This window comes from Alligator mississippiensis, chromosome 1 (genome assembly GCF_030867095.1).
Source record: "Alligator mississippiensis isolate rAllMis1 chromosome 1, rAllMis1, whole genome shotgun sequence".
Classification (NCBI taxonomy): domain Eukaryota; kingdom Metazoa; phylum Chordata; order Crocodylia; family Alligatoridae; genus Alligator; species Alligator mississippiensis.
Window position 1 is genome coordinate 35,789,031 of NC_081824.1, and position 13,378 is coordinate 35,802,408.

Here is a 13,378-nt window from a genome sequence, read left to right on the forward strand (position 1 = left end):
ATTGATGAAACTGCATAGTGAAGACAACAACGTGATTCAGCGGTTTATGATTAACCAAGAGAATTTCTTCACCTACCTACGCAGCTCCTGTCAAAACGAAATACTTGAGATTATGGCTTCACCAGTCCAGAATTCAATAGTAAAAGAAGTAAAGGAAGTTGGAGTGTTTGCCATCATATCAGATGAAACAATGGATCTCTCCAGGCATGAACAAGTTGCTCTCATACTGCAATATGTAAACCGGTCCTTTGAAATACAAGAACAATTTATTAGCTTCTATAGGATGCTGCAGACAGATGGTGCTTCACTTACCACACTGATTAAGACTGCTTTGTCAGATTTGGGACTTGATATTTTGGTTCTAAGAGGTCAGTGCTATGATGAAGCTGCAAGCATGAGAGGACCCTATGAAGGTGTGGCTTTACAGATACTTAGTGAGAATCCTTTAGCTTATTATGTTCACTGTTATGCTCATATATTAAATCTGTGCATAGCGGATGTAGTATCTTGCATTCCCTCTGTCCAGAATGCCTTCACACTTCTCCACGAACTATGGACTTTCACTGAAGGAGGCACAAGGAGACATGCTTTCTTTGAAAAAAATAGCATAAGAAAGAAGACAATCAAAAACTGCTTCTTTTTCTGGTGGACCAGTAACTCTTAAACTGCTCAGTGACACTTGATGGAACTGTCAAGCCAAGGATATCAAAGCTGTTTTAGAAAATTTTGATGAAGTAGTTGAAGCTCTGGATTAAATTGAACATGGAGCTTCAAAAGCTAGACTTGAAGATTGTGTACTTCTTCAATGCCTGCAAGACTTCAGCTTCCTGTACCGCATGCTGTTTATGAGGAGAGTATGGTTTACTTATGTAAACCAGCCACCTATCCAACCTTCTTAAATCAAAAGACTTTAATTTCGTAAAGCAAGAGTGATGGCTAAATCCACAGTGTCTGTACTGCAAGGACTGAGAAGTGAGGAGTTTGAAACCCAAGTATTCAACAACACTAATGAACTGTGCCAGAAAAATAGGTATCCTGGACCTTGTGTCCCTCATAAAAGGGTTGCTCCCCTAAAACTGGGAAGAGGGAAAAATGTCCTCCTTTGAGAAGCCAGAGGAGTATTACAGGACAGAAATACTATACAGAACTTTAGACACCCTTATTAGTGACATCAAAGACCGCTTCACTGAGAATGGCCTAAACATTTTCAAGTCCCTGGAAGATGTTCTCTCTTCTGAGATCCCATCAAAGCAAAGCATAGGCACTATTTCCAAAACTTGCAGGATTGCTCAAGAGGATCTGAGGTCTGAAATCAACATACTTTCCAGACTGTTTGAAATTCATGGCAGTGCTGGCATGAGTAGTGAAGCAGAGTGCCCCCAGCTTGAAAGAAGAGGAAGTTATTTAATTAAATGTCACTGCATGATACCCTTCCAAATCTGGGAAACCTCTTCATACTTTACCTAACTATCCCAGGTACTACAGCATCAGCAGAGAGAAGCTTTTCTTCACTGAAGCAGCTGAAAACTTACTTGAGGACTACAACGACAGATGCTCATCTTTCTAATCTGGAAATACTACAGATTGAAAAGCAAGCTATCAACATTCATAGATGGTTAGGGGCTGGAAGGGACCTTGCAGATCATCAGGTCCAGCCCCCCTAGCAGGAAGATAACTAAGGTTAAATGACTCCAGCGAGGTGACTGTCTAGTCTCCTCTTGAAAACCTCCAGGGTAGGTGAATGCACCACCTCTGGAGGGAGTTTATTCCACAGTCTGGTCACCCTGACTGCGAAGAAGTTTTTCCTGGTGTTAAGCCTGAAGCAGCTTCTAAGAGTTTGTATCCATTGGTCCTGGTCTTCCCCAGGGGTGCCCTAGTGAACTGTTGTTCACCGAGCTCCTGATACATTCCTCATCATCAACATACCTGACACGATTGCACAGTTTGCCAGCAGAAAGGACCGACACATACAATTCTTCTAACAAAGTAAGTAACAGGGGGCTGGCTCCTTAAGTATGGGAAGTGTAAGGGGGGTGGGGCAGGGTCTGTGACAGGAGTGCTAGGTGTCCTGCCAATTTAAGACACAGTTGGCAGTTGCATGGCAGCCTGTACATGCTTTGGTTCCTCATCAGGTCAGTGGAACCAGCCAGTCAAAGCAGCTGCTGGGTGGCAAAGACCATGCTGCTGCCTCAGATTATTTCTCTGTTTTCCTTATGATTCCTAGGTATATTGACCACCCCTGCAGTGATGCAGATGAAGAACATGAAGAAAAGAAAGGAGGTCTCAACAGAGCTTCCCAGAGCACAAAGCTAAGTACACATTCTTTATTTGGTTTGCTTGTGGGATGTTCCTGAACATATCTGTGATTTTTTTGTATGTTTTATTTCCCTTGTGATTCCTAGGTAATTTGCCCACCAGATGTAGTGAAAATGAAGGTCTCAGCAGAGCTTCCCAGGGCACAAAGCTAAGTACACGCTCTTTATTTTGTTTGAATTTGGTTTGTGAGTGTGACTCTACAAGCATAGCCAGGACCCTGCGGTCCAGCTGCCTGGAGGGCCAGGATTCCTGTTAGTGGACCCACGGCCCACCCCTAGCAGCAACAGTAAAGTGGTCAGGGAGAGCCAGAGGAACACTTGTGTTCACCTGACCCAACACACAAATCTTTGCTCCATGCAGCTAGAATGACTTACGTGAATGCTTTGATATGTTGCTGTTACTCAATTTATTGTCACAAAAATATATGAGTGGACATGGGGCTTTTGGCCCGCCCACCCACAAATTGTGCCCCCAGACTCAGAAGGCACTAGTCACCCATAATGAGGACGCTGATACACGTGATGCTCCAGGCACTTTAATTAGAGCAGCTTGCAAAGCACCCCCCACCACCACCCAGAGCATGTGTATAAATGTACTATATGACCATATTTCCCCCTTTACTGGAACAGACATCATGTTTCATGTTATATCCCAGCATCAAGGGAATTCTTTATAGGGTATCTGATTTAATATTTCAGCATTCCTTTGAGCGTATTATAGCTACAAAATATTTCCTCAAGACTGAGTGCTTCATGGATATAAAATGTTTTCTCATTCTCATTTCATATTCATAACACAGTAAGCACATTACACACCAACATGGGAGTTAAGGGTACAGCCTCTGGTTCAGAACTTTCTAGATCTTAAATCCTGGACGCTGGGAGAGAAACAATGGAAAAAACCTTGGTCATATTTGTTCACTCTCCCTTCCAGCATCCACTTTCTATCCCTGTGTGACACAGGATATTGGGCAAGATGCTGAACCTATAGTCTGACCCAGTAAATCGTAGTTCTTATATTTTTATGTTCTAAATACTCTTGTTACTGTTAGGCCTCAAAAATACAATGAGTGATTCAAGGATCCACTGAGTCAGTGCAAAACCCTGGCTCTGGCCCCTCAAAGAGGCTGGAGAGAAAGTCTCTCTGCAAAGTGGTCGTCCTCCTGCCCTTCAGTTCCCCATCTTTGTAGTTACCTGAACCAAGTCTGAAAGAGCTAGGAATCAAGAAGCAAAGAGGCACAGGAGGAGGGACAAATATAAGCCTTTCTTTGATCTGCTTCTTGGCCTCAGGTCAAGTTTTTCCAATCCAGGCAGGGCAGATCAAGCCTGGGAGCCAGAATTCAGAGTACTTGAATATTTCATGATGTATTATGCAACACAAGTGTTTGTTTTTTTTAATTCTCGACTTATGATGACCTCATAAGTATGCCCCATCTTTAGGAAAAATGTTTAATGGTATTAATCCAATCTATATGAACCCAGGAATACAGGACTAAAAGGGATCTCTAGTGTCATCAAGTCCAATTTCCTGCTGTCACAGATAACCACATCATATGATCCCTCTCAAACTGAAGTGCACTTGGATACCATGGTGATGAGCACTTCATAAACACTACTGGTGGTGCTGTAGGATAAAATGGTTAACATTTTCAGAAGAGCAACACCTATATTCCAACAGGATGATTATTGACTACATAGGTAAGTATTTTACAGGTTTAAAGCATCACATAAAAACTCCTTTTAGGGCTTGGTGGAACTTACGCTGAAATCATTGGAAGCCAAAGCATCAAGTACTTTGAGGGTCAGTTTTAAACACTGGGATGTTAGGAAATATCTAGAGTAGGAAAGAATATAAAAAGGCAATGTGGAGAATGTTGGGTTGTGTGCTATATGCATTGTGCACTGTTAGTACCCCAAGAGATGCATAGGTATTTAGTGAGCTGAGATTATAGCTATCTTAAGTTATTTTGGCCATAAACTTTATAAAACATATCAAGGTTATATATATTTTTTTCCTTTCCTTTGAGTATCATCATAAACATCAGTCAACTAGACAATGGCCTGATTCTACACTCCTTAGACACAATGATTTTTATTTAATCCCAAGTACATCTGTTGCTAAAGTATAACCCTGTGCTTGGCTTGTCTACCTTTATTGTTTAGTTTTCAAAAATAACAATGCATTTTTTTTCTTTTAAACCAAGGAGTCTTGGTATGTTTTACAATAACTCTTTTTTGTGTCTCTGTGGAGTTTATCAGTTTCTACATAAACTTGAAAATCTCTCCTCTACAATATATCCTGGATTGAATCTGCTTCCTTTTAGAAGAAACCCTCATTTAATAGCCACACCTTTATCATGCAAGCTGCCAGGGAAAGGAATTAAATTTAAAAAGAACCACCTTCTATTTACAGCCACAGGGAGAAGTAATTAAATTTAATGGAAGCTGCAGCTTCTAAATAAAGGCACAGAGACCTTCAACTCCTACCCAGCTGAAAATGATGTTACAGGTTATATGTTATGGGTTACATTCAAACCCAGTATAACTCCATTATCTCCAATGGGATTACACTAGGGATGTATTTTGGTACACTACACTCCTCCTTCCCTTCTCTGTACAGAAAAGCTAGAGCTATACACCCATATTCTTGCAATTACAGAGAAAGGAGAAAAGAAGCAAAGTGCAGTAGAAGCATAATAATGGACCCAGCAAAGATTACGTTTCCCCTTTGTTAGTATTTTTCAATACTGTATATGTTTAGGTGAACAAATGATAGACTGAAGTAATCAAGGATTTTCTGAGTAACCTCAATGAGGAAGGAGAATGAATTCCTTCCATGGTAAATTTTTCTGTCTTAATTTCTTACCCAATGTAAAGTTTATGTTGCAAACAAAAAAGGAAAATGAATCTAACTCTTTCAGATAAAATATTCTCCACTGTGTTAGGAAAGGCTGGGATATGCTCTTGCAAGAAATTGAAAAGATCATTTCAATGAATCTCCAACAGACGATACAATTACAATTAAGTTTTTGTTAAAAGCCACCCCAATTCTGATACTGCAAGCCTGGCTCCCAGAAGAAAACAAGTTGAACCAGGTTCCATGTAGAGGGACTAGACAAGCTATTACAATTTATTGATTCACATTTTTAAGGAAATGCCCTAAAATTAAGTTCTTTGCACATATTTTAGAATTAGTCTAGGAAACAGACATTCAGCTTCTACCAGGAAAATCACTGATCTCCTGATAGAAACCAAAAGTATATAGATGTTCAGGCTTTTTCTCCTGGAGTAGAAATGGCCACTGGGAAAAGAAACAACCCAGGAACAACTCGGGTTAATTTGCTCCCAAGAAGCTGAACACCTGTACACTTTCCCCTGGCGTAACTTCTCCTGTGGACCAAGAGGAGTGGAGTCAGAGGAAAGGCTCCCCACCTTCCTAAGACTGCAGTCACCCCACTCTTAAGAACACATGTGTGGGGGCATCTGCTCCCCCATCCCACAGACCAGGTGGTAAGGGGAACAGCAGCCACTGTTCTCTGCTTCTTTCTCAAACTGGGAAGTCCCTGGTTTTGACACAGTTCCCACCAGCTTTCCTTAGCTGTCCCACTGCTCAGCTGAGCAGCGGGGCAGCAATTTAAAAGCCAGAGGCTGGGACCAGGGTTGCTGCTAGCTTTTAAATTGCCACCCTGCTACATGGCAAGAATCATACTAGTCTGGTTTAGCTCAAGCCACAGGAATAAGGCTCCACAGCACAAGCCGTTATCTGTTTTTTAGGGACGTGTGTGGGGCTAAAACAGGGGTGAGCAAAGTCCCGCCCATGGGCTAGGTCCAGCCACAAGTGGACTTCATTTCCCAGCAGCCCCTGTCTGCATGGCTGGAGCCAGTCTCCATGGAGACCCCAGCCACAGCTGCACAGTGATACCACAACACAGGGGTAGCCATGGAGACTGGCCCCATCTGCGCTGACAGGGCACGCAGCAGGGCAGGGCAGGGCAGCTCCAGAGCTGCTGGGGTCTTGCAGGGGGGGCAGCTTGGTCTGGGGCCAAGACAAAGCTTCAATCTGCAGTCTGCATGCTCCAGGCAGGGGGCTGCAGGAAGTGAATTGCAGCTCTGCCCTGGCCCCGGACTGAGCTGTCCCTGCTGTGAGATCCCAGCAGCTCTGGAGCAGCACCCTGTTCTGCCCTGCTGTGTGCCCTGCCAACACAGATAGGTCTGGTCACCATGGCAACCCCAGCCTTGCACTATCCACCATTTTGCCCACCCCTGGGCTAGAATCTTTTTCAAGGGCCCAATCCTATCATCTCTGACATGATTGGGTGCAGACAAAAAACACACAATAATATATATTCACACATCAAAAACATTCAAAGGAGCTTGATGAAGAATATTCATAGATTCATAGATGTTAGGGTTGGAAGGGACCTCAATAGATCATCGAGTCCGACCCCCTGCATAGGCAGGAAAGAGTGCTGGGTCTAGATGACCCCAGCTAGATGCCTATCTAACCTCCTCTCGAAGACCCCCAGGGTAGGGGAGAGCACCACCTCCCTTGGGAGCCTGTTCCAGACCTTGGCCACTCGAACTGTGAAGAAGTTCTTCCTAATGTCCAATCTAAATCTGTTCTCTGCTAGCTTGTGGCCATTATTTCTTGTAACCCCCGGGGGCGCCTTGGTGAATAAAACCTCACCAATTCCCTTCTGTGCCCCCGTGATGAACTTATAGGCAGCCACAAGGTCACCTCTCAACCTTCTCTTGCGGAGGCTGAAAAGGTCCAGGTGCCCCAGTCTCTCCTCATAGGGCTTGGCCTGCAAGCCCTTAACCATACGAGTGGCCCTTCTCTGGATCCTCTCCAGGTTATCCACATCCCTCTTGAAGTGCGGCACCCAAAATTGTACGCAGTATTCCAACTGCGGTCTGACCAGCGCCCAATACAGGGGAAGTATCACCTCTTTGGTTCTGTTTGTCATGCATCTGCTGATGCACGATAAAGTGCCATTAGCTTTTCTGATGACTTCGTCACACTGACGACTCATGTTCATCTTGGAGTCCACTAGGACTCCGAGATCCCTTTCCACTTCCGTGCCACCAAGCAGGTCATATCCTAGGCAGTAGGTATGCTGGACATTTTTCCTCCCTAGGTGCAGCACTTTGCATTTCTCCTTGTTGAACTGCATTCTGTTGTTTTCTGCCCACTTGTCCAACCTGTCCAGGTCTGCTTGTAGTTGTTCCCTGCCCTCCGGCGTGTCCACTTCTCCCCACAGCTTTGTGTCATCTGCAAACTTGGACAGAATACACTTCACTCCCTCGTCCAAGTCGCTGATGAAGACATTGAACAGTATCGGTCCAAGGACCGAGCCCTGCGGGACCCCACTGCCCACACCTTTCCAGGTCAATACCGACCCATCCACTACAACTCTCTGGGTGCGACCCTCTAGCCAATTCGCCACCCACTGGACTGTTTAGTCATCCAAGTCACAGCCTCTTAACTTGTTCACCAGTATGGGATGGGATACCGTATCGAAGGCCTTCCTGAAGTCTAAGTAAACGATGTCAACCCCTACTCCTGAGTCCAGGTGTTTTGTAACCTGGTCATAAAAAGAGACTAGATTAGTCAGGCATGATCTATGCGCTACAAACCCGTGCTGGTTTCACCTCAGCATAATTTTTCCTGCCAAGCTCTCGCAAATGTGAGCCTTGATAATTTTTCAAAGATTTTGCCAAGGATGAAGGTGAGACTGACAGGCCTATAGTTGCCCGGGTCCTCCTTCCTCCCCTTCTTGAAAATGGAGACCACATTGGCCCTTTTCCAGTCCTCCAGGACCTGGCCCATGCGCCATGAGTGTTCAAATATTCCCGCCAGTGACTGTGCAATGACATCGGCCAGTGCTTTCAGTACCCTCGGATGGAGCTCATCTGGGCCTGCCGACTTAAACGCATCCAGTTCCTCCAAGTGACTCTGCACCATCGTCTACGCATGGTAGTCTGGCGCCCTGCTGCTGCCTCTCTACAATCCCAGTGAGAGACTTGTCTTGCCCCTCACTTAGGAACACTGAGGCAAAGAACTCATTGAGGAGTTCAGCCTTGTCCCCCCGTCCGTCACCAAATGCTTCTGCCCATTTAGTAGGGGTCCTATTCCACCCTGGGCCTTCCTCTTACTCCCTATATATCTAAAAAACAATTTCTTGTTATCCTTAACTTGGGATGCCATCCTCATCTCCATGGTAGCTTTGGCCCATCTAACTGCCTCCCTACAAGTGCGAGCAGAGGAGGTATACTCCTCTTTGGTAATCTCTCCCTGTTTCCACTTTTTATATGCTCCCCTTTTAGCCTGTAGGCTGCTCTGGATTTCTCTGGTCAGCCAGGGAAGCTTTCTGGCCCCTTTCCCTCTTTTTTCTCACATCGGGATAGTCTTCCTCTGTGCCCGAAGGATCATTTCCTTAAGGCACAGCCACCCTTCCTGGGCTCAATATGTATGAAACCAAGATAATCTGTAAGAATCTCCAACACCTGGGTGTAAGGCAGTGTACAGTATCAGGCAGTCATAGTCCATAGAAGGACCTCATTGCATCTGAGACTGGGAGATACTAGACCCTCACAAATAAACAGAGCAGGGGCAAGCCTTACATAGCTTCTTCCTAGAGGTTGGGGAAGAAGTATCAGCCCTGAAATCATCTTCTTCCCAGGGAGATTCCAGTTATGGAAGGTCAAATTGGAGGACTAACAGGGAGGCATACAACCAGTGGAAGGGAGAAGCTATCACCAAAGAGGAGTACTCCTCCTCGGCCCGGGAGTGTAGGAGGGCTATTAGGAAGGCCAAGGCAGAGATGGAGCTCAGGCTAGCGTCCAGGATTAAGGACAACAAAAAGTCCTTTTTCAAGTACATTGGGAGCAAGAAGAGGGCACCAGGCAATGTAGGGCCCCTGCAAGATGCAAACGGTAATCCTGTGGCTATGCCAGACAAGAAAGCTGATATTTTTAACAGTTTCTTTGCCTCTGTTTTCTTGAACAGGAACCGAGACATACCACCTACCAGAGGTAGGGACAATCTCAGGGACAGCTCTGTCAGGCCTTCAGTCAGTGCAGATGTAGTTAGGGATCTTCTGGAAGGGCTAGACATTTTTAAATCCACAGGTCCAGATGCCCTCCACCCAAGGGTGTTGAGGGAGCTGGCAGGGGTCATCGCAGAGCCCTTGGCCCGGCTGTATGAGCATTCGTGGTCATCTGGCCAGGTGCCGGGGGATTGGAAACTGGCTAATGTGACCCAATTTTCAAGAAAGGCCTGTAAGCCTCACCTCAGTGCTCGGGAAGATCTTGGAGAGAATAATCAAGGAGCACATCTATGGGGAGCCTGCAGGGGAGATCATGCTCAGGGGCAATCAGCATGGGTTCATCAAAGGCAGGTCCTGCCTGACCAACCTGATTGCCTTTTATGACCAAGTAACTAATCCTTGGATGATGGTGTCGCCATGGACGTAGTCTTTCTAGACTCTAAGAAGGCCTTTGACACTGTCTCTCACCCCATCCTCATCAATAAATTAAGTGACTGTGGCATTGATGCCTACACAGTTGGATGGATAAAAAATTGGCTGATGGGGCGCGCCCAGAGAATAGTGGTGAATGGGTTGTACTCAACCTGGTGAGATGTGAGCAGTGGGGTAACCCCAGGGCTCAGTCCTCGGGCCCGCACTGTTTAACATCTTCATCAGTGACTTGGGCAAGGGGGTGGAAAGCACGCTGTCCAAGTTTGCTGATGACACTAAGATGTGGGGCGAGGTGGACACACTTGAAGGGAGAGAGAGGCTGCAACTAGATTTAGACAGACTACATAAGTGGGCAGACGAGAATAGGATGGGGTTCAACGTAAACAAATGCAGGGTTCTGCACCTTGGGAGAAGGAATCCACAGCATACATACAGACTGGGGAGTTCCCTTCTTGAAAGCACAGAGGCAGAAAGGGATCTTGGAGTCATTATTGACTCCAAGATGAACATGAGCCGCCAATTCCAAGACCACAGCCAGCTAGGCCAGCCATACCTTGTCATTCATCCAAAGATGCATCTCAAGCCGGTCCAGAGAGATGATACTCCCCCTCTATGTGACTTTGGTCAGGCCGCCATTGGAGTACTGCGTCCAGTACTGGGCGCCACACTTCAAAAGGGATGTGGCCAGCCTGGAGAGGGTTCAGAGAAGGGCCACCCGCTTGGTGAGAGGGTAGCAGGACAGGCCCTATAAGGGGAGACTGAGGGACCTGAACCTGTTCAGCCTCAGCAAGAGGAGGCTGAGGGGGGACCTGGTGGCTGCCTACAAACTCATCAGGGGAGATCAACAGCAAATAGGCACAGCCCTTTTCTCCCCAGCACCACCTGGGGTGATGAGGAACAATGGTAATAAGCTGATGAAGAATAGGTTTAGGTTAGAGATCAGAAGGCATTATTTTACAGGTAGGGTGGCCAAAATCTGGAACCAACTTCCCAGGGAAGTGGTCTTCACCCCTACCTTGGGCAAATTCAAGAGGAGGTTGAATGATCACCTGTCTGGGGTCTTGTGAACCCAGCATTCATTCCTGCCTGTGGCAGGGGGTCAGGCTAGATGATCTGTTCACGTCCCTCCTGACCCTAGCTACTATGAAACTATGAAATTCTGGGGGGTCCTGAGTACTCAGCATTTCACAAGGCAGTACTGAGGCATTTCACAGGGTCTATGGTTTTGAAAGTTTTGGTTTTGAGAGCTTATGTCACCAAGCAAAATTAAACATTCATAACTCAAGTCTTATTTAAACTTTTCCTGTTTGTTCAGGCCCTTTTATGCCATTGCTATGTATTTACACAATTGCTGTAATTAGGTCTAATTGCTTAATTATTGTAACATGTGTGATCATGTAATCAGAACGTGTAATCATGATGTACAATTACATAATTACAATGTGTAATGACATTAGGGTGTAAATATCTTCTAAAATATATTATGGAAAAAATGTACTATGGAGGCAGAAGGGGCCCACTTGTAAAGTTCAGTTTTCAAACAATTTCAGTTCAGTTCATAATGTAGCCTGACAGTTTTAATTTCCTCAGAGAAAGGGGAGCCTAATTTTATGCTCTTGAGAACTGATTTCAGTGGAGTACTGCCCATTTGCAGCACCAATTGTCAAAATATAAACAAATAAGGCAGAAAACTTTTTTTTTTTAAAGAAAAATCTTCTTGATATGTAACTAAAGAATTCTTTATTACACTTTATTATGAGAATGGACGAATCCCCTTTCTAATGTCATCTTTTATCCTAGAGCAAAATTTAAAAAAAACAGACATTTGAGATAGAAGGCTAAAACAACATAGCTTTAGTTACCATGACATGCTGCTGCAGTAAGCTAAAGTACTTAAATATCCCAGGGGTAAATCAAAGACCAGATTCTAAACCTGAACATAGCTCCATGGGCCAATGTCTTGGTCTGCTTTCAGGGTCTTATCACACCTTCTACAAAAATACCCAGAGGAAGGCATTGTACTGCCATGGACTATTCCTTAAATCATTCCTGGGAGTTGGTGCTGCTTGTGCTCCATTCACTAACTGAGAAATGGAAAACACTTCCCCTCTCATATTATTAAACACGTGGCTCACAAGAGACCAAGAACATTTGTGTGGCGGCCAGATTCAGGTTCTCAGGCCACACATCCTTCAGAACGAAAATTCATCAAGCTTTAAAGTACAGTTGTCCTTTGACAGGGAGATGATGTAAGAATAGCATCACCTTATTCAAATGCCTGTTCCCTGTATTTCCTTCTCATAATACTTACTTTACTAATTAAGATTTTACATCTCCTAGCACTTGACAACCACCTCAGAAACAGGATAGTTAGTCCTGGTTCCAGCTGCTGGCTGAATGTGAACTTAAGTGCGGCGAGGTTACAGTGCTGACAGTAAGTGAAGCCACCATTTTCCTCACTCGCAGACCAACCCCTCTACCTCATCATACCGCAAGCCTGAGAGCCTCATCCTCACATCCTGTACACAAATAGTGCCACAAATACTGTCCTCACCCCTTCCGTATTTACAATAGATAGGTGGAGAACGAAGGGCCCGTGCACAGGTATCTAGCCTGATTATCTGGCTCTTAGACATCTGTCAATCTCACTTGTTAAAGAAGTAAGAAATTCTTTAGCACACTGTAAAATATGCAATAGGAGCTATAACCCTGTGAAGTGAAAATCCTTTTTGACCCAGCTTATGCCTTTAAGCATAAGGATTAGTAGCCCTCATAAGTTTATATTGACTAAACCCACTGCAGATACTATTATTCTTATATATCTCTCAATAAAGCTTTCTTTAAAAAGGTGCATCTCCTATAAACATTTACAATAAGGTCTCCTCTTATTATAAAACTCTCTGATAACAGGCTACTTTGGCTTCCAATAAACTTATTGTTCCCTTTGGTATAGTATCCCTAAGGCTTGGCTTCAACCCAAACACAGCACTGTAACAAGGAAAGTGTGTACCGTGTGCTTAAAAGATGCTTTATTTTTGAGCTTCTGGCCCACCTATTACTTTTCTAGTCCTTCCTCTGTCAGATGCAACTGTTCTTTAGACACAGGCGCTTGCAGCATTCAAATAGGGAAGTAAAAAATTAAAACTCTCCTGAAATATAATATCTAATCAATTTTCATGGTTGAGATTATGTTGGCAGACTGGTTATATAGTTTGAATCCTGCCAAGAAGTACAGAAATTCCAAATTCTCCCTCCTTTTAATTTCACAATAGCCAAATCATCATAAAAAAGGACACGAGGAAGAAATATTTATGTTATGTTAATAATCCCCCTGAAAGCCTCGGAAACACTAGCAGTAACAAGGCCTTGCTGGCTCCTGACATTTAAAGACAAACTAACTTTCTGTACCTGCCAACCTTGACAAAAGCCAGAATGACTTTTTTTGTGTGTCATCTGAGTGGAAATTCTCTCATGGGGGTGGTTTGCATTTTACGTTACATTAGATTATCTTGATAAGCCTATCTCTTTTTTTACCCATTTATGAAAACACTTGTTATAAAATGAAAATTAAAATAAAAAAAA